Consider the following 9,474-nt stretch of genomic DNA (forward strand, 5'->3'; position numbering starts at 1 on the left):
TGTCATCCCAGGCCACAGGAGTGGGACTAGGGATGTTGTGGATAAATCACTTTCTGACATCACACCCACATTAGCATCCTGAATGGCTTTCGCACATCTGGCTGCGCATTCATCTGCCTCCACAGAAGCAGTGATTCTGGTTGCACAGTTTCCCTTAGTTGGGAATTTGTAATCAGATCTAGGGAAGCCAGAGCATGGCCAACTATCTACTACCCCAACCTTTCCTTGTTGCAGAGGTCAACATGGATCTGTCCAGTTGGCCATTTTGCTGGAAACAAAAGCATAGGAGGGAGTAAGTTAATTTGAGATTTTCTCCTTTTAACACTCACATATTCACATGTACAGGTTACATCATTCCCGAAGGAAAAAAAATTCATCTTGGTGAAATTGACACATTTTCTGAAGAAGAAATCCATCTTGGTGAAATTGACACATTTCTGAAGAAGAAATCCATCTTGGTGAAATTGACACATTTCGGAAAGCCGTCTTGGTGAAATTGACACATTTCTGAAGTCCATCTTAAAGAAACTGACACAATTTTTCCTGACAGGAACTTTTTCTGGAGCCAGTGGGGAAACTGTGCAAAATGAATGCATCGATGCAACCAGCAGTTTTCCAGTTTGTGCCAAATCCAGAACAGACAAAACCTGACGGTAAAGAAGCAGATCACCCTAACCTGGTTTGATATATCAGTTTGAAACATCTGATCATGACCGCCAAGGACAGCGGCCCGTCACACACCATTCAGAAGGCCGGTTTAAAATAGAGTTGATTGGAATCCTTGATTTGGGATGCTTTTTGCAGTCAACAGCAGTTGAACTTTAACTCTTTCCACAAATCAGCTTTCTCACAATACTTGCTGTCTCCGTGCAGCCTTAATCGCCAATCTGATCTGTGAACTCAGCGGCAGATCTTCCAGTTAAAATGGGGTGGGGATCGGAGAGATGGCAAACACTTGCATTTAGAGAGGACATGTTATCTTCTGTAGGTACAGAACAGAACAGAACAGAACAACAGAGTTGGAAGGGACCGTGGAGGTCTTCTAGTCCAATCCCCTACTCAGCTGGAGAGCCTACATCAGTGATGGCGAACCTTTTAGAGACTGAGTGCCCAAACTGCAACCCAAAACCAATTATGTATCGTTGGCATGGCCCATTGGGTGGGTGTGGTCCATTGGGTGGGCGCGTCTGCAGTGGTAATGGCAGACTGGGTGGGACTAAAAAGTTTAATCAATCAATTCCAACTTTGTGACAACATTTTTTTCCCCGCGAGAAGTTGAAATTGATTCATTGATTGAACCTTTTTTTTGCACATGGCGGCGGATGCCTAAAGTGAAAAGGTTTTATAAAACCCAGCTGAAGGCCTAAGACTGGGGCAACAGCGCGCGTGCCGACAGAGAGGGCTCTACGTGCCACCTGTGGCACACGTGCCATAAGTTCACCACCACGGGCCTGTATCATTCTGGACAAATGGCTGTCCAATCTCTTCTTAAAATCCTCCAGTGATGGAGCACCCTCAACTTCTGGAGACAAGCTGTTCCACTGATTGATTGTTCTCAATGTCAGGAAATTTCTCCTTGGTTCTAGGGTGCTTCTCTCCTTGATGAGTTTCCATCCGTTGCTTCTTATCCTGCCTTTGGGTGCTTTGGAGAATAGGTTGACCCCCCCCTTCTTTGGGGCAGACCCTCAAATATTGGAAGACTGCTAAAAGATGAAGTGAGAGATGAGATGCACACCTGGTGGGAAGGCAGCGTTGCACCCCTTTGAGATGTTAGTGATAGCTAACGCATGCCGCTGATCATGCATTGATGCTCGATGAGTTGCTTATTTTAATGGAATTTAGGCGTGTGTTTTCTTTTTACCGTTTTTCCCAAGTGTAATGCCTCTGAGATAAAAACAACTCTTATTTCTTGTAAACTAATAGGAGCAAAGAGATAAGGAGAGGGAACTGCAGCTTTTAAGGAGATGAATCCTGAGCCTTAACAAGCTGTGGTTGAAATTCCGAGACAATTCTGGGTTGGTTCAAAGGCGGCATCATTGGTAGTTAAGGTAGCCCACGTTAAAGCTGGATTATTAATACGCCATTTGTCCTATTGATAGATTATTATTATTTTTTTGAGGATGAGGGATGCCTGGATGTCAGAACTGGGAATCCAGGTCGTCAGTCCCATTTTTGGGTGTCTGTCATAGCTTCAAACAACCGGTCATAAGAGGAGGACTATCTGCAAACCCAACAGCTCAACACTTTAGACGTCTGGCTGAAAAGAGATGAATGAATGTTGAATCAAAAAGGCCTCTGAATCTTCCCACGGTCTTTTTCATCTGCTCTCCACCACACCACCACCACCCCCCAAATGCAGACAAACTTCCTAAGTTTGCCTTTGCTCCTCTAATTAGCTTGCCATGGTGGCACACGGCACGGTAAAATTTGTGTGATTTATTGAAGTCATAGGAGTCGGGCTTCCCCCGGAGTGTACATATTAGGCATCTGAAGTGCACTTTGCATTGGCATCTGGACAGCACGCATGCCCGCACAAACACAATGGATCCAGAAGAGGGTTTTTACTGACCGGGGGGGCGGGAACTGTCCTTGCAATTAGCGTGTAATAGATATTATTTATATTACACCATCCGCTTGGATGGATGGAAGTTGACAAGCGTTAAGCCGAAAAGGATGTGTCTGCCCTGAGGGGGGGCACTCAAAAAAACCCACCCACAATATTGTTTACTCTGGATGTTTACTCTGAAATATTCTTCGTTGGCAAGCTGGGACATTAAAAACAGGATTGTTGGCTTAGGACGTCGTTTCTCCTGCTCAGAGCAACCAACTTCACAAGGACATTGTTTGTTTTATTACTTAATTTCTAAGTGATGAACCGTGGTGGCGCAGTGGTCAAAATGCAGTATTGCAGGCTGACTCTGCCGAATGCCGGGAGTTCAATCCTGACCGACTCAAGGTTGATTCAGGTTTCCATCCTTCTGAGGTTGGTAAAATGAGGACCCAGATTGTTGGGGGGCCATAGGCTGACTCTGTAAAACCACTTAGAGGGAGGTGTAAGGTGCTATGAAGTGGCATTTGAGTCTAAGCGCTATGTCTACGTTGCCCATCTTTCCTACAAGGTGAGTCTGAGTGGCTTACAAATGATAAAGTGATTAGGTTTGTTTGCTGCCCATCTCACTTCGAGGCGTCTCGAATAACTTTGGGGTAACGTTGGGGAGACCCTGGTGTGTCTTGCCTCCAGTTCTCAAGAAAGCAACTGGAGCAAGAAAATGTGTAGGAAAGAAATTCAGTTAGCTTTTTTTCTCCATCCATCGTTGGACCCATTATTATTTTATTTATTATTTATTAATTTAATTTCTATACCACCCTTCTCCCGAAGGACTCAGGGCGGTGTACAGGGCACCATTACAAAAACAACTCACTTTTCAGCATGCTGTAAACAGGGGCCTCTTTTGGCTGCTTATCTCTCTTTAAAAATAATGTAAAATAATAAAATAAAATAAAATAAAATTAAAATAAAATAAAATAAAATAAAATAATAAAATAATAAAATAAAATAAAATAATAAAATAATAAAATAAAATAAAAAATAAAATAAGGAAATGAAATGAAATAATAAAATAAAATAAAATAATAAAGAAATGAAAATAATAAAATAAAATAAAACCAGGAAAACCTTCGTAAGAACAAGGAGAAACATAACACAAAGAATACTCTCCTTGTATCCTTCAGCTGGGTATTCAATGATCTCTTTCCTGGATTCACACAGTATACTGAACTATCAGCTACTCAAAAGGAGCGGGTTCCCACCAGCTTGTGAACCATACAGAAGACAAATCAACAGGAAAACAGCTAAAGTTAGAGTTCTACAAAGAGAGATACTGTGCCTTTAATTGAACTAGTAACCCCTCTTGTGTAAAAATATTCTGTGCGTAGGTTCACAGCTTTATGCAACTTTTGGGTGGTTGTACTTCCCCTCCTGTGGTTTCAGATATATCCAAAGCAAAGCAGTGATTCACTGGTTGGAACCCAAAACCTCTGAGTCACAGGTCAGAGAAGAAGGAAGGAAAGAAAGAAAGAAAGAAAGAAAGAAAGAAAGAAAGAAAGAAAGAAAGAAAGAAAGAAAGAAAGAAGAAGAAAGAGAGAGAGGAAAGAGGAAAGAGAGAGAGAAAGAGAGAAAGAGAGAAAGAAAAAGAAAGACAGAAAGAAAAAGAAAGGAAAGAAGGAAGGAAGAAAAGGAGAGAGAGAAAGGAAAGAAAGAAAAACAAAAAGAAAAGAGAGAAAGAAATAAAAAGAAAGACAGAAAGAAAAAGAAAGAAAGGAAGGAAGGAAGGAAGGAAGGGGGAGAGAGAGAAAGAGAAAAAGAAAAAGAAAGAAGAAAGGGAGAGAGAGAGAGAGAGAGAAAGAAAGAAAGAAAGAAAGAAAGAAAGAAGAAAGAAAGAAAGAAAGAAAGAAAGAAAGAAAGAAGGTGCGAGGAGGGAGGAAACCTCTAAACCACCATTTTAAATTCATATTTGCCCACAAGGCCCAAGAAGACAAGAGAGCAGATTAAAAGTCATTACAAGTATGTCATTGCTTGAAAAGCCTCCAGGAAGTGCCCAACCTTCATGGTCAGAGACCTGTCGGAAGGTCCCTAAACCCAACATCCATCCGTGAAACCCTAACCATCCAGATAAGAGAAGGGCTGTAAGCTGTCATCTAAAGTAGTCGGTCCTCCTTCACTGGAGGCCCTCAAACCAGTTGGGTTGGTGACCTCCAGAATCCCTTCAAGTTCCACGATTTGATGAATGCACAGCTTGACTTGGATCAGAAGTTCCATCCTTCCTCTTCTCTGTCCCCTCCAGCGGTCTGTTGCCATCCTCCCCTGCCCAAAGCCTCCTTCCATATCCCCAAGAACCCAACACCATTCTCCTGGGCAGCCTTCTTCCGATATTTCCCTGAAGGCCTGCCGAGCTTCCTGCCTTGACTGATTTCATTTGAGATTCTTTTAATTAAAACAAAATTAAACGGGAGGCCGACACATCGCAAAAGCAAAGCTCACAGCCTCCAGCTGCCTCTTGAGTTGCAAGAACAGCTTGCTTTTCCATCCCACAGGGTCACACAGGACGTTCGCTGGCCTGAAGTCTTTCCTTCAGCCAAAGAAGAAGAGAGACGAGAGTTAGCTCACAGACAGCAGAGGAGTCCACAAAGGCTGGCAAGATTTGTTTTTCTCGCCACGTCTGTGTATACATCCAAACTAGACTGTGTTGATTCTATTCTATTCTGCTCTACTCTACTCTACTCTACTCTACTCTACTCTACTCTACTCTACTCTACTCTACTCTACTCTATTCTCTTTTCCCTATTCCCTATTCCCTATTCCCTATTCTATTCTATTCTATTCTATTCTATTCTATTCTATTCTATTCTATTCTATTCTATTCTATTCTATTCTATTCCCTCTTCTCTTCTATTCCCTATTCCCTATTCCCTATTCTATTCTATTCTATTCTATTCTATTCTATTCTATTCTATTCTATTCTATTCTATTCTATTCTATTCTATTCTATTCTATTCTATTCTATTCCCTCTTCTCTTCTATTCCCTATTCCCTATTCCCTATTCTATTCTATTCTATTCTATTCTATTCTATTCTATTCTATTCTATTCTATTCTATTCTATTCTATTCTATTCTATTCTATTCTATTCTATTCTATTCTATTCTATTCTATTCTATTCTATTCCCTCTTCTCTTCTATTCCCTCTTCTCTTCTATTCCCTATTCCCTATTCCCTATTCCCTATTCTATTCTATTCTATTCTATTCTATTCTATTCTATTCTATTCTATTCTATTCTATTCTATTCTATTCTATTCCATTCCATTCCATTCCATTCCATTCCATTCCATTCCATTCCATTCCATTCCATTCCATGCTATTCTTACTCTACATTCTATTCTATTCTATTCTATTCTATTCTATTCTATTCTATTCTATTCTATTCTATTCTATTCTATTCTATTCTATTCTATTCTATTCTATTCTATTCTATTCTATTCTATTCTATTCCATTCCATTCCATTCCATTCCATTCCATTCCATTCATTCTATTCTATTCTATTCTATTCTATTCTATTCTATTCTATTCTATTCTATTCTATTCTATTCTATTCTATTCTATTCTATTCTATTCTATTCTATTCTATTCTATTCTATTCTTCCAAATGCTAAAGAGTCCAAGAAAAGAGCTGGGTCAAGATACAAACCAGGGCCAAACTGCAGTGATTCACTTAACACCTGTGGCAAGAAAGGTCGTAAAGGGGGGGGGGCAAAACCCACTTCACAAATGTCTCACTTAACAACCAAAATGTTGGGCTCCATTTTGGTCGTAAGCTGAGGACTATAGCCCTACTGTAAAATATCTCAAATAACACTGCCCTTTACTGATGCACCAGTACTTCTCCTCGTGACGAGTGGCAGCCTTGGATTTACCAAATCTGGCGAAGCTCAAATATATGTTAACGCTCCACATTTGGTAGCCGGGGAGCCGATCCGGGAGGTTTTGAGCCAGAATCCACAAACGGCCATTGTTTCTCTTCATTTCACAAGCTGGAGAATCTCTGAAAAAGACCCAGACGTTATTACCAGAGGAAACAGCTGGCTTTTCCCCACACATCCTCAGTCAAGGCCAATTTCCTGCTGAAATGGTTTCAGTTAGCAAAGAGAGAGTGGCATCCTTTATTAGAGACCAGGGCGATTTGAAAAATATCATTTAATATCCGTCAGGACTGCAGGATCGTTCGGTAAATGGACCGGGAAGTTTGGAAACGAAATCTTAAGGGGTTTTCTTCACCCAGAGAGGACTTAGTTTGAATCAGCCCTGGCAGTTAATCCCACTAAGGTCAGCTTTAACCCCAGAAATCTTCAATCTCAGACTGCAAACATCAGAGAAGCCAAAAACACATTCCACTTTATGGCATTCAGCCACCATCGGTTTACCCGTCGGAACTGGATCTCATGGGGGAAAAAAAATAAATAGGTAGTTTGAACACGTTGCAGCAAATAAATACAGGGAAGTCCTTGACTTATGACCACAGTGGACCCCAACATTTGTGTTGCCAAGCGAGAAACACTGTTCGGTGAATTTTGCCCCACTTGACTTATTTTTCTTGCCACATTTGTTAAATGAATCACTTAGTAACGCGGTTGTTAAGTGAATCTGGTTTCCCCCGTTGATTTTTGTTTGTCAGAAGGACGCCAAAAGGGATCACAGGATCCCGGGGGACACTACCACGGTCATAAATGTGAGTCAATTGTCAAGCCTCCGAATGTAAATCCTGGGGAGGTTGCGACGGTCGTTAAGTATGAAAAATGGTCGTCAGTCAATTTATTCAGTGCCGTTGTAACTTCGAACAGTCACTGTTGTAAATTGAGGACTATCTCTATTGAGAAAGAAAGAAAAGAAGGGGGAATTTATGATAGGATAGGAAAATCCTTCGGCTTAATCCCCTGGTTTAGCTCTGGTTTTGATTTTGTTTTAAAATCTGCATTATTTGCAAGGGATTCCGCTATGTTTGTTGTTTTTGTTGTTAGCTGCGAAGTCGTGTCCGACCCATCGCAACCCCATGGACAACGTTCCTCCAGGCCTTCCTGTCCTCTACCATCTTCTGGAGTCCCTTTAAGCTCACGCCTCCTGCTTCAGTGACTCCATCCAGCCACCTCCTTCTCTGTCGTCCTCTTCTTCTCCTGCCCTCAACCTTTCCCAGCATTAGGCTCTTCTCCAGTGAGTCCTTCCTTCTCATTAGGTGGCCAAAGTATCTGAGTTTCAGCTTCAGGATCTGGCCTTCTAAAGAGCAGTCAGGGTTGATCTCCTCTAGGACTGACCGGTTTGATCTCCTTGCAGTCCAAGGGACTCGCAGGAGTCTTCTCCAGCACCGTAGTTCAAAGGCTTCAATGTTTACCAGGTGATAATAATATTTATGGTATGATAAGCCAGCTTGGAGAATCTTAGCAGGATCAACTCTTTGGTATTCCCAGAGGAGGAGAAGAAAGAGGGGTGAGGAAGAGGACAAAGATCAAAGGAGAACATCTGCTCAGGCAAGGAAGGTTTAAATTGTGGGCATTTTCCCTTTTCTGTCTATTAATGGCTGAGATGACACATCGTAGACCAGCCCTGGGTGGAGTCGCCAGCCCACCACCCAAACCGAGCTGACAAACCATGACTCAACTTCATCACGGACCCTTGTTCCTCAGTGATCATCTCCAACTCATAGCGGAACACCTGAAGGCAGGAGAAGAAGCAACGGATGGGAACTCACCAAGGAGAGAAGCAAGCTAGAACTGAGGAGGAATTTCCTGACAGTGAGAACAATCAACCAGTGGAATGACTTCCTTTCAGAAGTCGTGGGTGCTCCATCACTGGAGGTCTTCAAGAAGAGACTGGAGAACCATTTGTCTGAAATGGGACAGGGCTTCCTGCCTCTGTTGTTATAAATAATTCAAATTAGGGCCAGAAGGAAACAATTCTTTCTTTCCTCTTTCCCTCTCCCTCCCTCTCCCTCTCTCCCTCCCTCCTTCCTGTGCTGCTAAGTTCTGTCCTTGATCCTCACCCACAAAACAACCTAACCACATAGTCCGTTTTTTCCCCAGCTGGCCAAAAATGAACCCATCATGTGAGTTGCACAAGATCTGATGACAGGCTGTTAGCAAACCGGGATCAGCGAAGGATGGACATGTGGGCACATGGAAGACACCTTGTGGGCGTGAAGTGTCTGCTTGCAGATGAGGTCATCTTCTCTGCCCCATGCAGCTCCCTTCCTCTGAGCGGTTGGGGAGCCTTCCTCAGCAGACGGAGTTGCAAGCTGCTTAGCCATGAGTCACCTTCTTCCATAAATACCAACCGCTCTTGCACGGATTCTGCCAAGGGATCCTTAAGAACCCTGGGCTATTTCGCTAGCAACTGTGGTGGATGGGCAGTGTGTGTGTGTATGGGGGGGGGAAGGTGGACCACTTGATAATTTCCCATCTCACCTCACTGCTTGAGCTTCTGCAATGAGAAAGTTGGCAGGCCAACTGAGAAAGGGAGGAGGATGGGAAGGGAAGGGAAGGGAAGGAAGGAAGGAAGGAAGGAAGGAAGGGAGGGAGGGAGGGAGGGAGGAAAGACAGAGAGATGAGGGAGGGAGGGAGGGAGGAAGGAGGGAGGGAGGAAAGAAGGAAAGAAAAAAGGAAGGAAAAGGAAGGAAAAGAGGGAGGGAGAGAAGGGTAGGAAGGGAGGGAGGGAGGGAGGAAAGTGAGAGAGATTAGGGAGGGAGGAAGGAGGGAGGGAGGAAAGAAGGAAAGAAAAAAGGAAGGAAAAGAGGGAGGGAGAGAAGGGTAAGAAGGAAGAAAGGAAGGGAGGGAGGGAGGGGGGAGGAAATACTGAGAGAGATTAGGGAGGGAGGGAGGAAGGAAGGAAGGAGGGAGGGAGGGAGGAAAGAAGGAAAGAAAAAGGAAGG

This window comes from Vipera berus (assembly GCF_964194415.1).
Source record: "Vipera berus genome assembly, chromosome: 13".
NCBI lineage: Eukaryota > Metazoa > Chordata > Lepidosauria > Squamata > Viperidae > Vipera > Vipera berus.